At 47.2% G+C, this 24,905-nt stretch overlaps 1 long non-coding RNA gene across 1 annotated transcript in view; it reads right to left on the bottom strand.

The window, feature by feature from the left end:
• The window catches only part of LOC144180663 (uncharacterized), a 29,664-nt gene extending 5,110 nt beyond the window's left edge, over positions 1–24,554 (bottom strand). The window contains exon 1 of the long non-coding RNA XR_013324495.1: positions 24,341–24,554. This is a non-coding gene — a long non-coding RNA (uncharacterized LOC144180663). The remainder of the gene's footprint in view (positions 1–24,340) is intronic.
• Positions 24,555–24,905: the final 351 nt, after the last annotated feature.

The following is a 24,905-nucleotide window of genomic DNA, read 5'->3' as shown; positions in this document are numbered from 1 at the left end:
GCACTTAAATTTCACCTCGACAAAGTTCCTTTTTTTATTGTGCAGTAAGTACCACCAAATCAGCTGGGACACGAGTGGTAGCCCCGTGAAACGCCTCGTTAATCAGTCAGACGCGTTTCAAAAAGCTACCCGCCGCGGTGGCTCAGTGGCTAAGGCGTTGCGCTGCTGAGCACGAGGTCGCGGGTTCGATTCCCGGCCGCGGCGGCCGCTTTTCTGATGGAGGCGAAAAGCAAAAACGCCCGTGCGTACGAGATTTCGGCGCACGATAAAGATTTCCAGGCGGTCAAAATTAATCCGGAGCCCTCCACTACGGCGCGCCTCATCGCCTGTGTTGCGTCGGCGCGTTAAACCCCACAATCAATCAATCAGTTTCAAAAAGCTCCGCCTCAGAGCACGCTGCACCTGCAGGCACATAACGTAAACAGCCATGACGCGCCTGTGACGCTCCAAATGACGGGTCTTCTTCCTCTGGCCAGCCACGCAGCTGGAGAACTGGTCGAGCTCTGCTGCGCACGCTTCACCCATTTGCCGCCCCGTGCGCGCGTAGAGCTTGCGTGCAGGCTTGCTCCCGTGCTGCTGACCGTCCGGGCGAACGCTTGCCGGCTGCAACGTCATTTTAATGGGCCCGCCCTCCTTGATTTCGGTTTCAAAATCGCCAATTTTTGCTGACCACTTGCGGAGTCCACGCGCGTATTTCAGCTGTTGTATCTTGCATCTTGCTTTCTTTTTGAGCAGTCTTACGGTAATAGTGTTTTCAAGAGGTGAAAAGTTTCAGTGCTGTTGACCTTTCAGTTCCGTCTCTAGTAGTGTGTGTACTTTTTTCTGTAATAATTCTACTAAAAAGACAATGCACATGCATATGCAAATTAGTGGTCGATTCGTGTTGGAAGTACTGCACAGTTTTATTGTTGGAAACTGGGTTGTTCTCGTGCCTAGTGCCGTTAGGTGGGTCCCCCTCATGGTAATCCCAAAGCATTGGGCTGCACTACGAAGAAAATAAATACAAAATCATGGGTGCACACCGGAAACGCGACCTGAACAAAAATGAGTGCCGACGGAGCTGAGGAAGGGAGCCGGGGCTCCCTAGATTCTAGCGGAAAATACGCTTTTCCCCGCCGGTGCCCATTGAATCTTAATTTTATGAGAACAAGAAACATCCGAAGATACCCACCACAGAACACCGAAAAAGGCTTAGCAAGGCATATTACTCGGGAATCTTGTAGGCAGAAGAATAAAAAAAATTCGCAGCTTTTGCGAAAAAGGTTTGTACGTGAAGAGTTATCAAAGCTAATTTCACAGAATATAACGAAAAATCATCAATGAACACACGACTTCAGAGAAAGCACTACTCGAAAACTTAACCACGATGTTAACATCGTCCGAGCTTTCAATGTCCGCTGCTTTTTCTCTGCTTTGACGGAAAAATGTCTAGAGCTGCCACATTACTAGTAGATGGATTTCTCAACCACCCGGTAACCAGCTCCAGCTCCGGTAATCAGAAGTAATAGTTTACAGCTTTACAACAATGCAATAGCTTTGACAAATCATTCACAATGCTTTTTGCGGAAGATTCCAGCGTGCGCTAATATCCTCAAAGCAGAATTATTAAAATCTGATATTTGATATTTCGCTTACACATAACTTAATTAAATTGTGAATGAACGAACTGGTGTACAAGGCTCCTGTAGTTCTGATCTAAGTCAAGTTTTCATTACCAGCGAGTTTGACCAACGGCATGTCGCATTAGAGTCAGGACGCCGGTGTGTGCAAACACGTGTCCATGTGTACGAGATTTCGGCGCACGTTAAAGATCCTCAGGTGGTCAAAATTACACACTACAGAACGCCTCATCGCCTGAGTTGCGTCGGTGCGTTAAACCCTTCAATCAATCAATCAATCAATCAATCAATCAATCAATCAATCAATCAATCAATCAATCAATCAATCAATCAATCAACCAATCAACCAATCAATCAATCAATCAATCAATCAATCAATCAATCAATCAATCAAATAAATCAGAGTAAGGTATTTCCGATCACAAAGTTAGTATGTGTTACTATGCCCCTTCGGGGGTTAAGTCACTAAGATGACTGCACGTCGCAATGTTTTAAATACACCTCCAAAGTCAATGACACTCATTAAGGAGATGTGCTACTACTGCCTTGACAAGTTCACGCCTACAAAGCACAAAAAACGTAAGCGAACACCCTTGATAAATTGTAAAATTATGCTCCTTAGGAGCGAACTCAAATAATTAATAACAACAATAAGCCTCAAAGTCCATTTACTTGGGGGCTTGAAACTGAAGCTTCTGCGGAAGCTTGGACTGATCGTTGACGATTCAGCCTAAAGAACGGCACACCTACTTGGGGACAGGTAACGTATATAGCACTGCGCAGCGCTGCGCAGTGTTTTCCCGCCCGCGTTAGAGCGGGCAAGCAAGATCCTGATCTAGCTCTTTCGGATAATATGCATCCTGATATAGATCGTAAGAAACGTTGCATCGCGGCGCACATGAGGTCCGCTCGAAGCGAAGCGAAACGGTAACCTTCGCAACCCATGTTCGCAACGCATGGAGGAAGTCGCAACGGACCTGTCGAATGGTCCTTCCCTCTCCCGGCATAAGTACAAACCGGGCGCCGCGGTAGTCAGAGTTCTCTCCGACAGAGAGCAGCTTCTGTCTCGGCACGCAAGAAAAATGCTAGCGTGGCGAGAGAATGGGCGAGAGTGAACTAGAAGTTTTAGAGTGGCCCGAGCGGCGGCCTCTCCCATTGCTGCGCCGGGTCGACTTTCGCACACAAAATAAAACCTGTATAGCGGCGGCGCTGCTGTCGTCGACAACTGAACAGCCGGCGCTCCCCGGCACCAGCTCCAAGTTTGCGCGAGGCAAAATTTGCGTTGCTCGCGGCGGTGTTTTGCGCTTGAGAAGCTGATTTATTTTTGATTATGAAGTTTAACTTGCCGGCGCTACACAGGCGATGAGGCAAGCGGTACTGGGGGGCTTCGGATTAATTTTAACCACCTGGGGATCTTTAACGTGCGCCGAAATCTCGAAGACACGCGCGTTTTTCGCTTTTATACTCCATCACAAAAGCGGCCGCGCCGCCGCCGGGAATCGAACCTGCACCTTTGGTCAGCTGATTTAGAAAGTAGACGCAGAAACGTTATGATTCCGCTTGAACGATACTTTCTAATTTTTATGCGTTTTCTGAAAACGTTAATTGTTGATATACAGTAACCTCTCGTTAACTCAAAGTCGTAAAATTAGCTGTTAATTTTGAGATAAGCGCAGAGTTTCGAGTTAAGTCAAACGCAGAAAATTATTAGCCAGGTCCCTGAAATAACAGCTAGTGGTGCTGACAAAAGCACTTTTGCACAGGGGAGATTTAGTAATGAAGGCAAAATAATTAGCAGGAAAAAGAAACTTTTATTATTGCAGAAGAAAGAACTGTGTTGCGCTCGGCTGTTTCGCGTTCGCATCTGCACCCCAGAAAAGCGTACCCGAGCTTCTCAATGCATCGCATGCATTGGTGGTCGCCACCGCTACATTCTACCTTGTTACAAAGCAGACGCAGCATGTATGTTATTTCTGCCGTTGTACGCACGCACCTCTCGAGGCTCCCCCTCGTCCGCATGATCAGCTGCGTCGTCTACAGCAATGATGTACGCGCCAGACAGCATTCCGGTAACGGGGACGAGTTATCCGCGTAAACTTGCACTTCACGACCGCGTTCGGCGGGAGTAATCACTCGAACGGGGACCTAATCAGCTGCCAGCAGCGGACTTTGCCTTGTGTCCTCTCTGCCAGTATTTCGAGACATCCGTGGTCCTCCGAAAACACGTTTCGAGATAAAGCGGGCAAATGCTTAGCGCCTATGGGAGGTAAACACACTGAGAGAGAAAGTTTCGAGAAGATATTTTGAGATAGCAGAGTTCGAGTTAACGAGGGAATAATTGGACGGACAGGCACCAGGAATGTTTTTCCCTTCCCCTTCTTGACTCTGCGCATGAAGCAAAAGCGGCGGGCGCACATTCTATATAGGCTGCAAAAAGTTTATTGTTTTTTTACGTTCTCATTTGGAACAAAAATACCAAGAGCCTTCTTCTGGCCTACCCTTGCCGTTGATGCTTGTACGGTCGTTAGTGGGCTTTCTTAATTATTTTATTAACCTGCTATGTCGCATATTGCAGGCACTTGGTAAGGGAGTGTGTACTGAAAACGAAGTGCCAAGTCTGCATGACCAATCCTGCATGCCAGGGGAAGATGCCGCTGTGTTTAGTACCTCTTGTATTGGGGGGGGTCTGTTGAATCCTTTCGTGCATTTTCGAAAATTTATTAGCGATCTCTGGGACGTTTTTACCAGTTGCTTCAGCAACAAGGAGCTCCACCATGACAGCGTTATGGATGTGCCGCAGCCCATATTCACAGCAAACACCTTAACGGCGTTGGTTGCGACCAGCACGTGAGACCTCGACCACAAATTTGGTTGGGTTCTGTATACATTGTGACACGGATTCATTTCTGTATAAAAGGTTTAATTAAGTTCCGTGATTACATGCGAAGGTGGGAGCAACACCTTAAACTTAGCCGTCACTAATGATCGAGGGCGAGTTATGAAAATGCGTTGGCCAAAAATGTCAATTTAAACCTCTATGTTAGCGTTATTCCTAAACCTTTACCTGTGTAGACTTTGTGCATGATTTCCCGCGTTACATTTCATTTTCTGGGCTATCGAAAATGAAAACAAAATGTGTATTTTTGTTCCAGTTCCGTTTATTTGAACCTCCATGTTAGCGTTGTTGAACCTATAGAGGTTCAAGAACGCTGTTGTCATTGTTGTTGTCAAGAACGCTGTTGTCACGCGCCATCTGGGAGTTCATTGTTGTCGCGGTCAATAAATTTTCTTAATCTATGTTTTGCATTTGTTTTATGTGCGTGTAATTGCACCATCAGCGTACCTGGGAATTAAATTTGTGTTAATTTGATTCAACTCCTTTCTTGACCTAATCAGGCGAAACGTGGTGCGATTAAGAGAACGTTGCGGGAATAGTTCTATGAAAGACGCTCATGGGACAACTGAGCTAACCGCTGGGCTAACCCCTTTTACTTGAAAGGATACCTCGTTTGCGCGTGTCATTTTCTGATCGGCAACCACGGTGACCCGTAATTATCCCAAGCGGGTCACTGCCTAAATACTGCTATAATAACAACTCACGCAATAAAAAACAAACGCAACTTATGATATTAACCCACATAACGGCAGTCCGAGCATAAATTGCAAGACAATAAATAAAAACCAAAACATCCCCCACGTGAGGGGCACGATCAAATGCAGAGCATTTCCGCGGGGGGCGTGCCTGCAAGTCTTATGGATTACGTATTGGTTGTTGTTGTTGTAATTGTTGTCTTCCAGCGTAGACATTGTCGATGAAGTCGATGGTGAAACGTGCCGTGAACCCCCTGCCGCGGCTATTACGCAACGTGGAGAGGCTACGACGCAACGTGGCGCGGCTATGACGCAACACAATCCAACACAATCCACTTTAATCCAACCCAATCCAAATCCAAGCCAAGCCAAGCCAAGCCAAGCCAATCCAATCCAATCCAATCCAATCCAATGCCCTTCGCGAGAGAGTGTTATAGCGCCGAAATCGTGCCACCACATGAACGCGAACCGAACGCGGCGAGAGAGGGTGTTGCGAGCGGAGAGAAGGCGAGGAGGACGCGGGGGAGAGGGCGCACCTGTGGCCGACGGTTGAATGAGTCAAGGATAAAGGCGCGTGCGTAACCTTCCATTCTGTGTCGGCTCCGTGGAGCAGTCGGTAAAGTGCCGTGTACCTTGCGTTCCGCCCGCAGAGTCGTGGGATCGAAACCTGGCGCCGGTAGGTATTATTTCCTTATATAGTGTAGGGTGCGGACTACGTAGTGATGCGGACTAGGACGCCAACGCAGGTGACATCGTGAGTTACTAAAATGCTCTGCATTTAAAAAATAATCTGAGAAGCTATCATCCCAGTCTCCATATATTTTTTTATGTCCCTTGCGTCCACCAACTATGTCCATCAAGCAGCACAATAAGGACACAATCATAAAGCAATCATGAACTGGATCATACCAGGTAATTTCACGCAAAATACTTTTTAATGGGAAATTGAAAAAGCGAAAATGTCGCTGCAATTACTTTATTTACAATCCGCTACGAATGCTGGAAAGGAAAATCCGTAATTTTCCTTATTGTTGTCGAGCGGGAAAGGCAAAACTAACGCAAAATGAGCTGCAGCGTTTATTTTTCATTTCGTTACCCACAGTCCACTGTACCTGTAGTATATTTAACCAATTGGACTACCCGCAGAACAAATTTCAAGCGCTCCCCGCGTAAAGCAGCAGCGTTTCCTGGCCCGCGCGCGGCCATGCGCGCGGCCAGCCGCCGCTTTCGCTTTCAGTTGTCGTTTACTACAGCGCCGCCGCTATTTTCTGCGCGAAAGGAGCACTTCTCCTGGCGGCCGGTCGGGCCACTCTAAAACTCTAGCGTGGCGCTCGGCGTGGCCATATTCTCGGCTGCCATTCGCATTAGCTAGCGTGGAGGGATTCAGGTACGGGCAGTGTTGCCAACTGCAGGGTTTTCGCCCTACATGTCGGGTGTTTTTGGAATTTTTCTCTCGTCGTGGGGCCGTAGGGCCGTTCAGCCATTTTTCCGGCAGGCGTAGGGCGATTTTGTGTTTTCGAGTTGGTCTTTCAATTCCAGGCCAAATAAAGCTTGGCGAATTATGACCGCAAGGTTACTGTGTCATAAAACCACGACTTCTCCATCTCTCTCTCTCGCTCTCTCTGTGTGAATAAAGCCGCGAATATATAAATTACTCCTTCATGTCCTGTTAATGCCAAGTTTGGGTGCTGGATTGCGTTTCGCTGCTGGATCCGCGGACACAGAGTGATGAAGAAAAGCAGACTTGTCAGGGAACAACAGAGAGCGACGGCCATGCATGCAGAGGGCAAAGACGTTCATGTAGGAATGAACGCCCATTATCCGCGGCATCGAGGAAAGCTCTCCTCCATAGTGACTGACAATTGGCACAGAGTCCATACAACCTTATTGTAGGCTCCTTACATGTATGATAAAAGGACACTAAATTAACACTCGACCTCCTCGGTATAATATTATGAAGCGCTATTACTGTTTGTTGTATTCAGTGACCTTCCACACTGTGAAGAATGATAAGCAGCGAAGCTGGGCGCAGCCCGGCCAAAGTGTGGACGCAACAAAGCACGTTTGTTTGTCGGTTGCAATTGAGCGTATACCTCCAAGTCGTCTGGCTGGATGGAACTTGGAAGGACTCTAGTTTTATTGCAGCGGACAAACACGAATGGGTCGGTATTCCTCCCAGGGAAATTTCCCAATATTCAGAACTTCATTCTGAACTACGTAATCAATAAACTTAAAGTAAACTCAAAGTACTGTAACAGCAGGCTTGAATAATTTTTCGGTGCTAATTTTGTGCAACCAAAGAGAGAGAGAGAGAGAGAGAGAGAGAGAGAGAGAGAGAAATAATTTTAGCGAGCTTAAGGCTGCTTTAGGGAGGCACTGTGACTGCCGGTTTGTGGCCGGCTGCAACGTTTCCAACACGGGTGACCAGAAGTATCTGAACCTCTAAACTTTGCGATGCCCAGCCCTCCCAAGTTCCCACTGCTGTTTATTACTATGAAGGGAAAGGATTCTGGGCAGACCCATAGAATGTATCAGCGTGGCTAGGTCTCCACTGTGTGGACAAGAGTAACAGCTATTTTTTGTAACCATTCTGTCACAATGCTTCTGAATCACTGTTAGTGTGCTAAGCCTGACTGCACGTGCAAGCCTCTTCCCTCCACCAACCCCCCCCCCCCCCCCAACTCATGTGCGCATAAAGGGGCGACCGGTGATGTGCGCGTGCTTAGACGGCAAAGACACCGGCCAAAATGGCGCGCTCCTGAAGTCCTTCAAGCTACACGGGTCTGGATGGCAAAGAGAGAGAGAGAGAAAGCAAACCTTTTATTGAGTATTTATATGCGTGTGGATGGCTTCTTAGTCCAGAAGTCCAAGCGTTGTCTTTGCACGTTCCGCCCTCTCTGTCAGCATGACCTGGTCGGCAAAGTGTGCGCAGGACAGCGCTGTCTCCCACGGCTCGCTGATGGAGCTAGGGAAAGGGGTGGCAAGTCCGGGTTTTGGCTGCATTCCCAGACTACGTGGTATTGGGAGCCTGAATTTCCACAAAACTTGCATTAGGGTGGATGCTGATTGGGGAACTGCGTATGGAGCCGGACTGGCTGATGGAACGTGTTTGTTGGAAGTAAGCGAAGTGTCGAGTTTTGTTTTTTAATTAATTGCTGGTATAGGGGTGGATAGACTCTCCGTTCTAGCCGGTCATGCTGGGTAATGTTACGGTAAGTCACAACAGGGGTGGGGTCAGGTTCTCCTTCCAGGGCCTGGTGGGCGAGTGCGCAGACAGTCGCGCGGGCGAATTCGTTGCCCGTGAGGGAGGAGTGTGCTGGTGCCCAGACTATCGTGACGTGTCGTTTCGGGGGATTTGTACTCAGGAGGCGATATGCTGCGGGAGTCACCGATCCCAAAGTATATTTTCTGCAGGCCTTCTGCGAGTCAGAAACTATCGTCGTTGCCTTGGTCTGGGTTATGGCAAGCGCTATGGCAACTTCTGCTTCTTGAGGGGTAGTTTTCGGGATGGTTGCACTGGTGAGGCATTTGTCTCCCGAGGTTACTACTGCCAGCATTACTCCCTTATGGTAACTGCTTGCTGCGTCGGTGTAAACCGTAAACCGTCTTTGCCGTAAATTCTCTCTAGAGTTTCGGCACTGGCCTGTCTTATGCCCGCATGATGTTTCGGGTGCATATTGCGGGGGATTGGCTGAGGTGTATGCGCTGCCTCATATCTGGCGCAAGAATTCGGGGTTGTAGCTTCTCTGAGGCGTCCGATGAAGATTCGCCAAGTGCTTTCTGCCTGGAGGTGTGAATTGGAGTCCTAATGTTTTGCGGGAGAGGTGTCTTTCGATTAATTCTGATGCGGTGTTGTGAAAGCCTAATTTGAGTAGTCGAGCAGTCGAACCGCGTATGGGGATTCCCAGTGCTTTTTGTATAATGACGTTGAGCTCCTCCTCCTCAGTTTTGGTCAGAGTTGCGTACGGGGCCACGTAGATAATGCGCGACCGAATGAAGGCCTCGACCAAGCTGGTGGTGTCCTCCTCTTTCATTCCTCTTTGTCTGTCACCCGGCGTAACATCTGGGTGACCTGTTCGGTGGTAGTCTTTAGTTTCTAAATCAGTTCGTTGTTCTGTGTGTCCGCCTGGATATCAAGTCCAAGTATTCGTATCGCCTTTGTAGGCCTGATGGAATGGCCTTCCAAGTGTGGCTTGGATGTCGTCTTTGTCTTTGTGCTTCGTCTGCGTACAACCAGAAGTTCCGATGTTTGCGGAGCGCACGTTAGTCAGCCCTCTGGTATACTGATTGACGGTATCAGTTGCCTGTTGGAGTGTGTCTTGGAGGCTGCCAATCGAATCTGTGTCTGTCCAGATAGTAATATCGTCGGCGTAAACACGATGCTTTATGTTAGGTATCTTCTCCAGTCGTTTCGCAGCTCTATCAGCGCTATATTGAAAATCATGGGGGATAGAACAGACCCATGAGGTGTTCCCCTGTCCCCAAGAGTAATTGGATCGGAGGAGATATCCCCTATCTTTATGAGAGCTTGGCAGTTGTAGAGGAAATCGGCAATGTAGTTTTTAATTATTTATTTATAAATACTGCAGGCAGCATCGCTGCCCAAGCAGGAGAGGGTTACAAAAGGTGATTATACAATACATGTTCAAATGCATCAACACTTGCACATTCCATTATCGATAGGGGCAAACAGTTCCATTGGTCTATGGTGTTAGGAAAAAAAAGACTGTTGAAATATTCTGAAATATTTTGAAAGCCTGTTCTGGCCAGGTTATTGAGGATTGCCTTGTGCGCCACGTTATCAAATGCCCCCTTAAGGTCGAGGATCAGTATGGCCCGGGGGCGTATAGGCGTTTCCTAGTCAGCACAGCCATTCGACGCATGGCGCCATCTAGGGACATGTTTGAAGCTATGTCTACGTGCATGTGGCCCTCATATTAATCGCTCAGAACCGCTTGTTCTCGTAGTGTATTGGTTCCGTGCCTGCGAAGCAAAAATCCTAACCTGGATCCAAATCCCGTTGCCGCTTTTTCTTTTCTTTTTCAAGGGTTTGTCATATTTGAATATTAACACTGGTTATCGGGCATATATACTATTTATGTCAGCTTTATGCATTACAAATGGGATTTAGTACATTTTCGTTGCCTTTTGGTCAGTTTCAGCTACTGCTTCTTGTGCGTTCTTGCGGGTTTCCACCTTTTAGGTCGGCTTCGTCTATTTCTGTTGGATATTTTTCTACGCTGTGGTTTGCAACCATTGCAGGTTTGTTTTGGCTGCTATTTATTTCAGTTCGGGTGGCAGTATGCTTAAGGTACGTTTATGCTGTAATACAACCCCCATAAGCAGCTCAGGTGACGGCTGGCTGTACTGACTAGGAAACGCATATACGTGGCCCGGGGCGAGTGTCTCGTGGCAGGAAAGAGTATGTCCTCCTTGATTTGAATCAGGATGTCTTGGGTGCTCAGGTATTTTCTGAATCAAAACATCGAGCTGGGAATTTGCTGCGTTTCATCGAGGTATTGCTGAAGTCTTAGAAAAATTACCCTCTCCATGACTTTCCCTACGCAGGATGTTAACGAAATCGGCCGAAAATTATCTCTATGTGGTGATTTCCGTGGTTTCGGAATCAGTCGCACCTCTGCTGTCTCCCAGGAGATGGGAAGCTTGCCTGTGCGCCAGAAGACGTTGAAATGCTCTGTGAGGTCTTCTACAGCCCTGTCATCCAAGTTAGCCAACGCTTTGTTGGGGATTTGATCTTGTTCAGGTGAGCTCGAGCATTTGCAGGCTGCAATGGCGGCTCGGACCTCGCAGACTTCAATGTCTCTGTCTAGCACGAGATTGGTTGGACCTTCATAAGGGGGAGAAGCACCACCTTTTCGCGGACGTAGGTATTTGTTCTTCAAGTCTTGAACGAGGTCATCCGTGGTTCCCTGGTACAAGTGCATAATGCGTGCTCGGCTTCTACTGGCCTCTCCCTTGTTCTTGAGGGTGTCGATAAGGTGTCGCAGCAGGTGCCACGATTTGCGAGTAGACAGTGTTCCCTGGAGGCCATTGCACAACGTAAGCCAATTCTCCTTGCACAGGCGGACCGCGTACCCCGTCGCCTGCTTACTTAGTTGCGCTATACGTTTCTTCAGCCGGCGGTTATGCCTCTGCTTCTTCCGGCATCTGGTCAGGCTGTGTCTGGCTTCCTATATATGCAGGAGTTTGGAATCGACGTGCGGTGTTTGGTATGTTGTGGCTATTGTTTTCGTGTTGGCCTTTACATCTAGTATAACACTCTCCACCCACTGGTCGTAAGACTGTCCCTTCGAATGGTCACGATCTTTCCTTTCGTTTCTAAATTTGTCCCAATCAGTTAACTTGGCTGTACCGATGTATGGCCTGTAGCTCAAGCTTTTGAAGACGACTTGTATGATATCATGAGAGGATCTGAAATTCTACATGGTGTTGCTCCAAGTGATGTCGATCGAGCCTCGGAGAAGGGATGAGTCTGGGCTCGTGTCTCCAGAAACGCTGTTCCCTGTGCGAGTTGGGTTGTGCGGATCATTTAGGAGCGTGAGGTTGTGCGATTCTATAACGTTGAGTAGATCTTCCCCCTCTTACTGTTGTATGTGTATCCCCAAAGTTTGTGCGCTGCATTAAGGTTTTCCAAAACGGGGAGAAGAGAGCTACCAGTGAGTTGGAGGGCTTCGCGCACAGCATCTTCTATACCTGGTCGTTTTTTCGAGGGTCGGCCTTAGACGTTGAAAATCAAGATGCTCTCTTTGCATTTTGCTGTCCGAGGAATGAGTTCCAGTAGAGTGTGCTCACATTCCTTTTGTGGGGTAAGGTGCTGCATGGCGGCTATGTTACTCTTGACCAATGTTGCCGTAGATCATCTAGACGTATCCGTGTAAGTAACGTATCCTGGGAGCATGGTTGGACCATTCGTCTCTTGGACTGCAATGGCATCATGTGCGAGTGAGAGTGTGCAGACACGGTTCAAAACGTAACCTTAGTACCCCTTCAAGACTAGCTCTGCAAGCGTAAAATTTCCGTTCTACTACAATTTGTCGCGCACGCTAGATATGAAAACCTAAACATATATAGCTCTACTGTAAAGGTACTGAAAAACAACAAAATACAGTATTAAGAAAAATTTAAATTAAACAGAAATAAAAATTACAAATAAATTGACACATATGTTGCAAAATAGTCATTTTTCAGCGTAGGGCGAGGCGTCGGGCCACCAACAATATTATGTAGGGCGTTGTAAGGCTTTCCCATGCACGTTGTGGGGAGTTGCGGCGAAAAATTGGTTGGAAACACTGAGCACGGGTGGTAGGCCGTGGGTAAACGTTTAATTAAACTTTGGTTTTGCATTCGCTTCACCCGCCAGCTCCGCACGACGCGCGGCGTGCGTTTTATGTCATCCGCTACACTCGGCCTGTGAACTAGGGCCGCACGGCGCATACATAACTAGCGGTCGGCATCGAGCAGGTAGAGGAGGATAAACTTAAGAGCATCGCAATGTGGTGTGGGGCCCTCAGCCCAGGACGCCATTGGAGACCTTTGCCGCCACGGCCCTTTCCACCAGCCTAACCATGGAATGGAGACCGGAGCTGGACAGCTGCTTCTCTCACGGCTCACGGGAAGGGTGCGCGATTCTTTGAATTTTGGGTTTGCAGATGAAACAAATCCGGGCGCCAGCAGAAGCAAAGGTTTTCGTGCTTCGAAAGGCTTTTCGGCTGATACAGTTGTTGCGCTGCTGGGATATAAAGGGTAGGCGCCAAGATAACTCACGGAGAAAAGCTTAAGCAGAAGCCGAGAATCCTCTGGTCTGGGGTCTTAGCTTTTGTGCAGTATGCAACACGTCCACAATGCGAAAACTGCAAATAGCGGCAGCTTCACAAGGAGCCGAGAAGGACATTGGCGGTGAAATGTTTGAGTGGCGCCCTCTGGCTCTGACGTAAGCTTAGGGACTCGCACCGCTGTCGTCTGCTACTCCGCTTGTAAGGAGCAGCAGCGCCTGTGCCCGGGATCGCCTGCTTTGATGTTTGAAGTAATTAAAAAGTGTATTTCCAGTAATCCAATTATTTTTGCCAGCTTCTGGCAACTCTGAATAATTTCAAGCTGTATGGCGCACAAGGTTTGACACGAGAGGAGATAGAGAACAACTTTCTTCAGAGCATCGGTCAGACGATCGTCTGTAACGCGTCTTTTCTAGCTTACTTGCGAGGTTCACTGCTCAGAACTCCTCGACAAATATTCAAAATGCGTAGGCTTCGCTAAATTACTTTTGAGATGATCTTATGAAGACTCAGCGGTCTAATGCTACGCACTAAGCAGCGGCCCCCTACACGCCGATCGCAAGGCAGGAATCAAAGCGGCTGTTTCTTCATTCTTTAATTGTTGTTGGCTTGTATCAAATGAATTTTTTTTCAGTGCGCAGCGCTTAAGTTTTTCTACACCACCACAAACATCTTATTAGCAAGTTTGGGGAGGTTTTGATGGCTCACAAAATTTGTGTGAATATTTTCTTCAGTCTGTACGCATAGATACCGTTCTTCACAAATTGGGTTTCGTTACGGCTGCGTACAAGAAGGTGCATATCCGCAGCGTGCGTCGTTTAATCACATGCAAATACAATGAGAAAGTTTTTGCTACGCCACCCCGAAACAGCGCAGAGAGCGTTGTCTAGAGCACTCTAAGGCGGCTTGTGTGCCCAGAATTTCAATCCTAAGCATCGTTATTATATACGACCTGACTCTCAACTCAAACAGTTATGCCATGATTACGGTGTTGAAGGCGTCATCTACCCGCTCACAAACGCAATAAATAGTATACGTGCCGCTTTCCAGCTTAACAAGAATCGAAACCAATGAGTACGTCCCAGCAGCTCTTTATTGTTTTCCTACCCTTCCAGGCGCAAAGCACAAATCCTGCCCTACTGTGGATGGTGTGCTGTAATTGAAGAAAATTACTCTTACTCAAGCTTGTCCTGCAGTGAGGGCCCCGCCCAATAACGCGCTGGATTTTACTGTTAAAAACAGTTTTCTCCTCCTCCTCTTGAGTGCAGTTTTACTATACGAATATCTTAACATTAGAAAGATATAGCTGTGGGAAATGTACCGAAATATACCTCCAAGTCTGAACAAACATAGTGTTACTGTATTTTTACCGTAAACGTGAGTAGTTTTCCTCAATAAGCCTCCAGTCTGATTATAGAAGTCTGCTATAAAGCCAGCACGAGCCTATACACACATAGGTTATTTTAAACTCAACCTACCGTTTTCGCAGCCCATAATGCATGTCGGCATATTTCATGCATTGACAACATAAAGTGATATGATACAACACTTTCGAGCTTTCGGTAAGGTTAAGAAAACTGTTTTTACATACGACTAAATGACTTCTGCCAAAGCCGAGATCCCCGAAGGGATGGAATTTGTTTTGGTTTTGAATTTTAGCTGTTGTCGGTTATTAGTATCTGGCTGTTCTCTTTGTTCCAAAGATTGCGTAATAAAGAAGCAGACGCCTAGCTGTGACTCTTCGCGCTCCGCACAGGACCGGCTTCGCAAGGAATGGGGTGACGCCGGCAATGTTTCTTCCGCCGTGGTACCCAAAACTATACTTCAAATCACACCTTGAACTAGTGTATGTGATTTTAAGTCTATTAATATGATAAAAAGGTACGCACATGCTAATTGTGGTACGAACAAGCATCAGACGTCAACTGAGCGCAAAGAAACAGCAGGGAGAGCGAGCCCGAGTGAAGCATACGACAAATGCGAGAATGCGTAAGCCGACGTCACGGAGGCGCGCTTCGCAGCGCCGCCCGTGGTCGCGCTCACTGCCAATAGAGAGAAGGGGTTAGAGATAGTGGGAGAGGCCGTTGCCGCAGGAAACATCGAATCCATGGTCGAATCATCGCTTTTTCTACGGAATCGTTACTGAGAAAATCGAGGCTCGCTCAGAGCGTGGGGAAATTCTAGTTCTGATGCCGTGGGGCGGCAGCGTAAACTGCCGAGCTGTTCATCTTACAGGCCGCATTCGGGGCGCAGCTCCAGGGATTCTTTTTGCGGCGAAGCCTTTAGGGTCAAGAGCTGTTGGCGTCGCCTGTCCTCGCCGCCATAATTGTCGTCTCATGTAGTCACGGTACTAAAACACTGGGAAACTCGTTTACGCCACGTGCTAGAACGTAACCCGTACTAAAGAAAACAGCGGGAAAATCGCTTACGCGTCGCGCTAGAGCGCTTCGTAACGCGTACTAAAAATACACCGGGGCACTAGTTTACGTCTCGCGCTGGAGAGTTAGTTCGTTAGTTGAAGCTTTTATTTGAAGAGAAGGTCATAGCCAATGAGGGGGTGGTTGGTATTGGGATGGGAAGGGGGATAAATAGATTATGATCAGTTTCAGTTCTTAGCTCCCGCTTCACAGTTCACACCTAGTTCACACTCAGTCACATTTCACACTTAATTCACATTTCAAACATATTCACACTTCACAAGTTTTCAGTCAGGGTGACGGACTAGGCGTCGCCCTGCTCGACGACCAGCTCCAGACCACTCTTAAAGGCGCAGCTAGCAAGCTCTGAAAGAAGCTCACCGCGGTCTATGTTGTCTGGTATATCAGAGAAGATAAACGGGGTGTGACGTGATATATGCTGCGTTCGATGTTTCTGGAAGTATGCGCATGACCAAATAGGATGGTGTAAATCAAATTTGATGCCCATATTGCAATAAGGGCAATGTTCCTGTCCTTCTGGTCTGCGGGTCTATTTCTGAATTATATGTGGAGTATACGCAGCGTCAGCACAAAACTTATTTATGAATACTTCAGCCGCTCTTGGTTCGTTGCCAACTTTGAAGAGGTAACCTGTCGGGGAGGCCATCCGGTGTTCCTGTTGTCTTGCCTTCTTATGTCGGAGCAGGAGAACAGCCGGGAGCGTGGAACGAGGAGTTCGGTTGAGAGGAACGAGCGATGCTCTCCTGCGCTGCCTTGTGGGCAACCCGATTTCCTGTGTTCGTGTCCTCATGGCTTGGCGTCCAGTCAATACGGCCTTGTACATCCTGTCCTCTGAGGAGTTCCCTTTGCAGGAAAATAGAGTTCGCTATTGGGTTGGAAGAGAAAGGGTTCCGGAGTTTTTGTACAGCCTCAAACGAATCTGTGAAGATACCCACGTGTCCAGGAGGCCGGGTGGCGAGATCGTAACATAAATGACTAAGGGCATTATTTATAGCGTACGATTCACCTTCCAGACTGGTGGCATTATTATAGATAAATGCAGAGCTGCCATTTAAAGATGTTTGTTGCGGGTATATCCACGCAGTGCCAACAGTACTCGGTGTAATGCTTGCATCTGTGAAACTGTGCACTTCCCCTTTGAGTTTGGTGTTCTGTAGATGCGGAATTCGCCGTTTTCTTGCATGACACTTGTTTTGTGGTATCGCTCTGGAACTGCGTTCCAGGACATTTTCTGTGAACGTCCAAGGTGCCAACGCAGTCGGTAGAGGAACTTCCCGGGGAGGCTTGTGGGCGACTTATGCCTTAAGTTCAATGACTTGCCTTGTGAGGCTGCGTTTAGCCTGAGCCTGACATCGCGTACCTTGCATAATAATGTCTAGTGGAGGGATGGGGACCGCACGCTCGAGGGCGTCGATTTGGGTGTGTTCTGGAAGGTCGGTAATTGCTCTCAGAGTAGCTCTATGTAGAGCACCAAGAGTTTGAAGGTTTGTCTTATTAACTACGTAAATGGGAGCGCCATATTGTCATGAAGCCAAAGACGACGCAGTTGTCTTCAAGGAAAACAAGTTTATTGGAGCGAACTTGTCCTTTCCGACCAACTCAAAGAATACAGGCGGCGAAGCAGCAGTCAACAAAGTGACGTGCGAAGGCGAGCGCGACGATTCGAATGCCGCGGCATCTGCTCTGCGGGAATTTATCACTCGGCGCGAGGGTTTCTCGAATAATCGGAGTGTATCCGAACACTGTAGATCAACGTAAATTATTCTAGGCTGTTCACGTTAGTTCGGAACGCTCCCCTATCAGAAAAATAGCACATGCGGCTCAAAAAGAAAGAACGGAACACACGCCTCCCTTGGCACACAGACAACACCGATAACACAGACAGGCGCAGCCGGGCAGCAAAAGAAAAACACAAATAAACACACCCAATGCATGGTTCGGGGCAATATGATATTGTGCCAATTGCGACAGCTCGTGCCGTGGAGAGGGATGCACGTTGATTTGATACGCCGCACCTATTTGACAAACGAACAATAAGTGCGAGCATGTGCTTCCATTTTTGTCTTCTTCTCTTCTCTTCTCTCTTCTCTTCTGGCACACGGCGATCGAACACCCTTCCTGTGATCCCTTCTCTCTTGGCTGACCTTCAGTTCTCGTGAAACCTACATCGTAAATGCAGCAATTTAGTTCCAAAACGCTTCCTGGGAGTCGCAGCAACGCTATCGCGTCATACATTTTAAGACACAAACGTAGATGTCCTCTGCAACTTTTTTCCTGTTAATTTTGATAAACATGTATTGGGGTCACCCTTTTGATGAGTGAGCGATCTATACGTTATTAGGAGCCGGTAATCACAGAACGGAAACACAGGGAGAATGTGATATTTTAAAAAGCTGGCTGGTAGACGAAATATTTGCAATGCACTGAATAGCTGTCTTTTGAAACAAGTGCAATCTCCTTTGCGACAAGTGTAAGTTAGTTATTCCTCTAGTACCCCACACGAAGCTGCAGTATTGAAGAATGGAGGACAGCAATGCTTTGTAGAGCAGTATTGTTAACTTCTCAGGAAGATTATGCCGAATTCCATTTATAACTCCAACCACTGAAGACATTTTAGATAGGAGATAATCAACATGGTAACGTCATAAACGTCATCATAAATAATCGCAAGTGTCTTCACATTGTCTACAATTTGTATTATTTCCTTGTCTAAATAAACAGTAGTGACTCTTAGTGTTCCCATTGGTCGGTATGAACCACTTTTGTTTTATTGCTGTTTACTCTTAAGAGATTTGCATCTGTCCAGGTCTTTAGTTCAACGAGTGCATTATTTACCTTTTCCTCTATCTCTGTCTCAGATATGCCAGTAATAAAAAGTTGTGTCATCAGCATGAGAAGCCATTTCTGCATTTTTTACACCTCGTGCTTCATCATTAATATACTTCAAGAAGAAAAGCGGTCCCAGTATTCGGCCTTGGCGGGCGCCTACACTGATCGGTTGAGAAGCCGACGTACGTCACCAACATTGACAAATTGCTTCCCCTGTGACAAGTACGATTCAAACAAAGCATGCGGGCTTCCTCTAATGCCATATTCATAATGAAAAGTAGAATATTATGATTAATGATACCGAAGGCCTTAGAGAAATCAATATAGATGCCTGCAATAATTGTTTTGTTTTCGAATGATTCAATAATATTTCTTTGGGCATTAGTAAGGCCGTCTCTGTTGATCGGTGTTTCTGAAGCCGTACTGAGAGCTGTAGAGTCACTTATGTTTATTAAGCTACGGTTACCGCCTACTATGAAGTGTTTTTTTCTATTACTTTCGAAAGGTAGGTAATATAGTTATTGGCCTGTTATTATTTAGAGCATTTGTGTACCCATTGTTGAAAATGGGTGTTACACGGCCAATTTGCAGGTCCTTAGGTAACACACCAGAATGGAGGATTATATATTAGATGTAGGTAACGGGAGGGGATAAAATGTCGATCGCATATTTAACAGGTCCTCTCCGGAAGCCATTTACATCTCTAGATTAGCTGTTCTTAATGCTGTTGCTCCGTTAAAAAATCTATGCGGAATCAGTATGTCTAAGAAACGGGGACTGTTCAGCGCAACTTGTATGCATCCATTGAAAATCCTAATCAGTGACAGTAGTTCTTCCATCATCACAGCCTACCTGACTCTGCTGGATAAAGTATTGCCGAAGCATGTAGGCAGTGAGCTACCATGCAATTCCCGTTCCTCGCAAATGAAGTTATTAGGAATGGTTACGGATGGATTAGGGTGGAACAGTAAATTTAACGTTTTCCAAACAGCATCAGAGCGTTGCATATTCGTGTCAGAAAAGATGTTGATGAAATAGCAGTTGTTGACAGCTTTTAATTTAGATGTAAGGTTGTTTCGGTACACTTTAAATTGTCTAAGAATCTCAGGATCCCTTGTTTTTTTAAAATTTGCATACAACTTGTTTTTGTGTTATAACGTTTTTAATAGTTCGGAGGTAAGCCATGACTTCCGAGCTTTTATAGGTTTTTTCGTTTCTCTTAATTGAAAATTAGCCTCATAACTGTCTTTGAATGTGTCAATAAAGCTGCTATAAGCGGCATCACTATTTTCCTGTTCATAAGGTTATTTCAGATTTCGTAGCTCATAGCGGGACAAGACAAAAGTTATGGATTTTTGATTGATTAGAGTGGTAGGCATAACTTGTGAAACGTTCCGGGAATGGTGATTGGGTTTTAAGGCCCACCTGAACATTTCAAGTTGGTCGCTAATGTCCTTGTAAATAAATTTCCGCCAGTAATCAATCAATCAATCAATCAATCAATCAAACAATCAATATTGGGCACGTGTTACGCACTGTAGGTTTCACGACAGCTGTCCAGGGTACCCCTGCAGCACGTAGGAGGGAAACAGACGAGGTTGAATCACTCTCCCCGTTTGATGGGAACCTTGTGCTTCCGAGGAGCCCTTGACCGAGCCGCAAGGCCCTGGAATACAACGATGTTCGTTCTGCCGGATTCCGTGGCCGCCGGTGGGAAAGCTCCTGCATCCTTTAGTTGACGTGACCAGAGTACACAAACGCAGATTTTCTCGTTTCGCGGAAAATTGGCAGTGGGACTGGTTCGTGCACCCTTCCGTTTCCCCCGTTTCTAGGGGAAAACGGAACAGCGTCATGAATATGTCGCCGTTCAATATCTGCGTTTCGATATCGCGGGTTTTTCGCCCGCTAGACGAATGTTCCGCTGGCGAAGGACACCCGTAGGCGAAGCAATCGCTTCGCAAGCTTTTGTGTTTTTTTTTTTTTTTTTGGTCGGCGTTCCGAACATGTGTACGATATGAATAAAGTCGCGTGACATCCGCGGAACAAGAATAGTGGCTAGTCATGGGAGAACCGAAAACAAGACAATTTGTCTCCGTCAATGCACGTCGCGCGCACGAAAAAGGCACGGGCCACAAGTGGCGAGAAACCAGCAACGTATCCTTCGTTGCAACCTTATAACGATCTAACGTTATAACGTTAGGTCGTTATAACGTTATTAACGATTAGTAACCTTATCAACGATTTCGTAAATCAAACTTTTGTGGGGCACGCTACCGCTGCGAGCATGGCCTTCAAATTGTCATTCTTCGTGCCGGCCCTCCTGTCATGGTCAGCCACCTTGCCCTTCAACCTCGTCCGGTTGAAGCATGCCCGGTTCGCCTCATCGCGCAGCCGACAAGGCCCTTTTTCCTGCCCGTAAACGCGGAAAGCCGCGACAACTTCTTGCCCTGCCCGCCTATTCTGGACTCACCCCGCTATCTTGTCTGGCAACCACACGCCACAATCAGCGCGGCGCATTCATCTGCTCCACTACAAAAGCCCTCCTCTTTCCGTAGCCTGTTGGGGCACGCTACTGCGGCGAGCGTGGCCTTCAAATTGTCATTCTTCGTGCAGGTTGGTTACGTACCCCGTGCCTTCTGCAGTCGTTCTAGTGATTCTTTTTTGTTAGCGGTGTCGTGCCCCACTGAATTGCTTGACTACTGTCGCAAAACTGTGTATGAATCCCTTTTTCAATACTGTGCAACCAGCCACCTTATCAGTCTACTTTTAATTTTGTCGGGTGATGTTGAAATTAACCCTGAACCCCCCGAAAATTTGGAAAGCATTACACAAAAGGTATCCTTTCACTTTCACAATCTACCATTCGGGACGAACATGCGTCTATCCGCTTGACTCATGCTAATATTGGAAATCTTGTCGGCAACCTCTCATCGCTTCTAGATGTGCTTGAAAAAAAAATTCGACCCAAAACAGTGCAAAAGCCCACCTCTAGAATCCCCCTACCTCCGAAATAGCTTCTCTTTCTTCCGAGATAAAGCAACTCGTTGACAAATGCGACGATGCTGAAAACCGCTTGCGCCGATCAAACCTATTAATCTTCGTAATTAAGGATAAAAATATTGAAACTTGGGCCCGATCTGAGGCAAAAATAATTTCTTTTTGCGCCACGAACCTCGGAATGAGTATTACTGACGCAGGCATAGCACGTGCGCACCGACTCGGTCCCTACTGCGCCGACAAAATGCACCCAATCATCGTGAAGTTCGCGTATTACAAAGGTAAATCCAAAATCCTCCAGACTTCGCTGAAACTCAAGAAAACGCCCTTCTTCATACGGGATGACTATTAAGCTCACGTGCGCCTCGCCAGGCAAAATTTATGCTCTTTTTGGGAGCATACTAATGCAATCTTCAAAATCGTGTCAATTGATAATTGCCAATTGATAAAAACAATACACCAACGATGCAATGACCGATTCCGTGGTTGAACTAGCCACATAGCAGTTGCCACGTGCCCACAAGTCCGCTCTCTCCCATGCTAACGTTACAAGCAAACCGTTCAAAGCCATTTCAGCTTTACATAATGCAACTGCAATTCTTACTAACGTCCGGAGCTACGTCCGCCCCCCCCCCCCCCAAAAAAAAAAACCGTTGAAGCTCTACTGAAAGATAAAAGCACTGATCTCGCGATATTTACTGAATGGTGGCTTAATCTAGACATTCAGGATAACGAACTATTTTCCGCGAAATATTCGTACTGTATTCACAGGCAAGATAGGCTGGGGCGCCGGGGAGGCGGGGTTGTGGTGCTTGTAAAGCCTAGTTTGCCTTCCTCTAGAATTGATGTAGAATGCCGTCATAAAATCTAACTTTTCCAAATAATCAATCTACCCGTGTTGATGTGGTTTCCGGGGTACCGCAAGGTTCCGTTCTTAGTCCTCTTTTATTTATAATCTTATTAATATTATCCCAGACGAAATTTCATCTATCCTCCGCCTTTTTGCAGACGATTGCATGCTTTACCGTCGCATTTCATGTTGCACTAACCAAATTACACTTCAGAAGGATTTGTCTACCATACATAAATGGTGTTCGCGATGGCTAATGTAGCTTGATACAACCAAATGTAAATTCATGAACGTCTGGCGCAAGAGCACCAACATTTCTTTCCAGTATTCTGTGAACTTCCAACTCTTAACCGAGGTGGACCCGTATCGTTATTTTGGCGTAATAATATCAAGTAAACTAACATGGTCCGATCCCATACAACAACTCGTCGCCGCTTCAACAAAATCGCTTGGCTACAACAAAGGATGCCCTACGTCCTACCCGCCGCAAATCCGAAAATTAGCTTGCGAAACCTTGACGCGTACTAAACTTGAATATGCGTCTGCTATTTGGAAACCTCATCAAAATTACCTAATAACCGCATTAGAAGCAATTTAAAATCGCGCTACCAGATTTATCACCTCGCAATCCAGTTGTCGCTTAAGTATTCGCACTATTAAACTATCACTCAGCCTGCCCCCTCCCCCCCCCCCCCCCACTAGAAATTTGCCGCAAGGCACTCGGCTCTGCCTTCTGCACAAACTATACTACAATTTCCCGTCACAACGCAATAACGCAATACCGTTCTTCTCCCTCCCGGCCGTTCATCGCGTTGCCCCTTTAACTCTCTAAGTGCATGCGCTTACATGGTTAAACTAACCCTTTCAACGAATCCTTTTTACCTACAGCCATTGAAGATTGGAATAACCTGCCTGAATCCATAGTGCACGAACAAAACCCCTTAAAATTTAAACAGCTAATCAGCAATCATTTGATTTGTCAGTAAATTTACAATTGTAGCCGTTTTCTTTCATGCATATTTATTTTCTTCTGTTGACAGTGTTTTTATCATGTAGTTCACACACGATAATGCTTTGTACCACTGACAATCATGCATCTGTTGAATTGTGCCTTTGCCTCCCCCTTTTGGAATATCCCGCAACGGGCATCTAAGGGTTCAATAAATGATGATGATGATGCGGATTACAGGCTCGAATCGCAAGCAGTTTATTTCCGTTATGCTCTCCCTCGTACCGTTAGGAGCAGTGGACAACGTCTTTCCGACACATAACTTTCAAGACACTCTGGGCTCTGTTCCGCTTGCAGGTACGGAAGACACGGCCGAATCGTTTTGTGTGCAGGCCTGCGTGTCCGTCGTTATGTGCGGGCTTAATTTATGAATCTCTTTGAGAACCTGCAAGGGGGGGACAGGGCATTCAACAGCCCTGGGCATTTTTGGTTTTGCAAGTTTGGGGGACCCTTAACAGATCGGAAAAGGACGTCTGTGGCACGCTACAAGCAGAGGCGTCCTTCTGCAAGCTTTATTATCTAATCCGACCGCTCAGGGTAAGCCTTGTGACAAGACACTGTCCTTCTAGGGAATGAGGCACAGCAGCAGGATCACGCAGCCCACGGGAGCCACGGCGAAAGAAAGATGCTTCTTCAGGCGAACCGCGCAGCCGCATGGTGGTGATTGACTTCCGGCACGCGCCTCGGACGCCCCGGACGTGATGTCTTACTATGTGGTTTTGACGTAAGTCAAGCTGATATCAAACTTGGGGAGGTCGGTGCTAGATGCTCGTAGCAAGTGTTACAATAAGTTCATTCTGTTTCGAGCAGGACAGATCGCGTAACTAATTGGAGCGTATCCATGAATGCATACACAGGGCGGAGACCGCCGAAACATGTTTACCTTGCTGTAGCCCTCCTTCGAGAACCTTTATTAGGAAATTGAAGCGCACATATTCCTTATTAATAAGTACTGTGGGGTGTGTTCAGCACAGCCGAACTTGGAGCTAAATTCGACGCTCTCGTCCTGTTGGAGAAATGTCAGTGAGCCTGAGTTACTGTCATCGCATAATGGCGCCAGAGAGCATAAACGGGAAACTGCTTACCGCTACATTTTTTTTGTGCGTAGTGGATCGGCCAAGTATTTGACAGAAAGGTGTGCCGGTGCAAATTTAGCCAACGTGAGTGAGCGTGCATTCAATCGTTGACAAAGCGTGGCAGTCCGCCGCACTTACTCCAAGCTGCTTCATGTTGTCGTTCCAGCGCGCTCAATTGAGATCCGTACGTGCCGATCGTGCGAAAGCGAAAAACCGTCGCAGCAGTAACACTCTTGTTTTATGCGCGCCGGCAAGAGCAAAACAAAGAAACCCAAATTAGAGCAGCTCTGTAACTGCGGAAGGCTTCGTTTCCGCTGTGCCGAGGACATGCGGCGAGTGAGGATACGGAGCCCAGCCGCGGCCCCGCGCTCTCCGCCGCCACGAGCGAGTGATCTACAAACACGGTTGCTTTTCCGCGCGCCTAGCAGGCTCTTCCGATGTCCCGGCAGCGCTCCGCTTGGTAGCACGCGGCTGTGCGCAGGATGAATCGATGAGGCGGCCGCAATACCCGGAAGTGCGCTGTCAACCGCCGTCTGGTTGACGCTGATGTATGCACGCGCTGCCCTGCACCGTCCGACGGGGCTTCGCTCGGCCGTGTACCTCGACGACAGGGCGCCGCAGGGACCGGTGTCTTTGCTGACGAGCTTTCTGGAGGACACAACGACGATCATAAGGAAGGAGCACAAAGAGGATAGGTTTCGAA

Source organism: Haemaphysalis longicornis, unplaced genomic scaffold, assembly GCF_048455015.1.
Source record: "Haemaphysalis longicornis isolate Haplotype H1 unplaced genomic scaffold, Haemaphysalis longicornis Haplotype H1 scaffold_4, whole genome shotgun sequence".
NCBI lineage: Eukaryota > Metazoa > Arthropoda > Arachnida > Ixodida > Ixodidae > Haemaphysalis > Haemaphysalis longicornis.
The sequence above is the reverse complement of the archived record's forward strand: the minus strand, read 5'-3'. Positions and strand labels throughout refer to the sequence as shown.